Raw genomic sequence first — 2851 nt, forward strand, 5'->3', positions numbered from 1 at the left:
GACATTCACCATCTGCTCTAGGGTCTCCAGATACTTCCCTGTCATCTGAAGAGGCTTCAGTCACTTGTTTAGACCAAGGGCCTTTATTTAAGACAGTCATTATCATTATCTGATCTAGGAGATCTTGGACTATCTGTATCTTCATAGGGGACACTAGAAACAGCACCATCTACACATAGCACTCTAGAAATACCATCTACCCATGGGATTATAGAAACTTCACCACCTGCTCAAGACTCTCTAGGGAATCTGCCTTCTTTGCTGCAGATTCTACAACAGTATCCCCTTATGCCAGAGACATCAAAACCTCTGTCATCCACCAAAAAGGCTTGTAATACATCAGACTCTTTCCTAGGAACTTCAGAAACTTTTTCATCTACCCCAGGATCTCTGGGAATCTCCTTCTCTTTCCAAAATACTATGGGATCTCTCCCGTGTCTGAAAAAGAAAATTTAGGACCATCAGTATCTCCTGAAGAACCCTGGGACCTTCTCCTCCTGAACAAGGGTCTCTGAGACTGGGTCGCTCTCCCCCTCAGAACAAGGTTGTCAGGAAATATTTTCAGGTGTACAAGGAAATTCACAGCAAGGCTATGCAGGAAATTCATTACATTCACAAGAGGCTCTGGGACTGTCCAGATCATGCCCTGGGGAGTCAGACTAGGAAAGCTGTACCCACCTTTGCACCAGCCAGCATAGCCAGAGCATACCGTGCAGCGGGGAATCAGGATACAGAAGAAACAACCCACTTTTTATGGCTGGCATATGCAAGTTCTCACGGACCCTGTGGAGCCAGTACAGGTTTCCTGAGCTTTCTTCTTCCATACCTGGTGTTCAAAGGGTTATACCATACCTGGAGATGTGGGACAGGGGATTTGCTTCCATGGCTGGCCTCCACAGGGCTGGATAGAACCAGGGAAGCCAGGCCAGGTAAATGCCACAACCCTGTCCATATCTGGCCTTCCCAGGACAGGGCCAGTTCTGGGGTGGCAGGCAGATGATTCTGCATTCCCACTTCCATGGTTGGCCTAACTTGGGCCAGTGATACCCTGGCCTTGGGATACTGGTACACACTGGCCTCAGCCTGTCTCCCCAGGGCCTGCCCTAATCTATGGAAGCAAGCTGTGGAAGAAGGGGGGGCACAACTTCTCCATTCTGGATCCCCAGGACTTTTCTGGCCATGCAGAGACCAGATATGGAGGAGAATGGTGCATCTTCCTCAGCTTGGCTCCCCAAGAACTGTCAGGCTCAGCCATAGAGGAGGGGGTGCGCAACAACCCTGGCCTGACTCTCCAGGCCCCGCCTCATCCTCTGGAGGCCAAACGTGGAAGAGGGCTAAGCATTTTCCCCAGTCTGACTTCCCAGGGCCTATCCTGTCCTGGAAAGGTCAGCCATCAACGATGGGGCACACTTTCCCTGGCCTGGCAGGCTCTGGTCAAGCTACCTGTGGAAGAGGTGGTGTAGATTCCCTGGATCACCAAGACTTGTCTGGTCCAGCAGAGGCCAGCTGTGGATCCCAGCCTGCTCTCTGGGACCTGTTCATCCCTTCCCTGGCCTGGCAGACCCTTTGAAGGCTAGCTGTGGAAGAGGGGTGGCACCTTCCATGGACTTGCCAGTTCAGGTGAGGCCAATGATAGAGAGGGGGCACAAGCCAGCCATAGAAGATTGGGCAGTTTCCTGTCTGACACCCCAAGGCTGTCCAACCCAGGGGAGGCTAGTAATGGAAGTGAAGGCATAGCTTTCCACGCATGGCTCCCTAGTGCCTGGCCTGTCTAGGAGAGGCCAGTTGTGGAAGATTGGGGTGCAGATTCCCTGACTTTGGTCCCCAGGGTTTGTGTGACCCTGTGAAGGACAGCTGGAGAAGAGTGGGGTGCAGCTTCCCTACTTATCTCTTCATAGTCTGTCTGTTCCTGGGGAGACAGGACATGAAAGAATGGGTACCCTTTCTCCAGGCAGGTAGGACTCTGGAAGGTTGGCCTTGGAATATTGTATGCAGCTTGCATAGACTTGCAGGCCCTGTTGAGGCCAGTCATAAAAGCGGGAGCAGAGATACTTTGGCCTGGCACCCCAGGGCATGGTTGGTCCACGGGAGGTTAGCCTTGTGGGAGGGTTTGCTGGCTCTCCAAAGCCTGTCTGGCACTATGGAGGCCAGCCGCAGAGGAGGAGGGCACCACTTCTTAGGAGTGGCCCGCCAAGGCCTAACCAAACCTGTGGAAGCCATTTATAGAAGAGAGGTATGCAGTTTCCCTGGATTCCCCAGAGCCTATCTGGATTTGTGTAGGCCAGACATAGAAGAGGGGTGATTCACAAGCCTGGAATCACAGCACAAGGTTGACCCTGGGGAGTCCATAGGAAAAGCCATACCCTGGGTTGCCAAGCCAAGGAAGCATCTCTCCCTATTCCCTGGTTGTCCTCCCCAGAACCAGCCATGACTGAGGGATTCAGGCTGAAGAAACTTCACACCCTTCTTCCACGGAAACAACCACTTAGAAAACCATACATTAATTCAAACACTGCTTGGCCCATTAGCTCTAGCTTCTTGTTGGCTAATTCTTACATCTTAATTTAACCCATTTCTATTCATCTGTATATCACCCCAAGGTTGTGGCCTACCATCCAAGTTTCAGCATGTCTATCTCTGGCAGTGGCTCCATGGCATCTCTCTCTGACTCTCCCTTCCTCGTCCCATGCTATAGGCGAAGCCAGTTCTTTATTCATTGACCAATAAAAGCAACACATAGATAGAAGGACCTCCCACACCAGGCCGCTAACATTAAACATACCTAGAACCCAGGCTTTGTGCTCTGCAGACCTCCCAAGGTGTTAATCACCACCAAGTACAACTCACACAA

Source organism: Alexandromys fortis, unplaced genomic scaffold, assembly GCF_014885135.2.
Source record: "Alexandromys fortis isolate MF-2015 unplaced genomic scaffold, M_Fortis_MF-2015_v1.1 scaffold_14, whole genome shotgun sequence".
Taxonomy (NCBI): domain Eukaryota; kingdom Metazoa; phylum Chordata; class Mammalia; order Rodentia; family Cricetidae; genus Alexandromys; species Alexandromys fortis.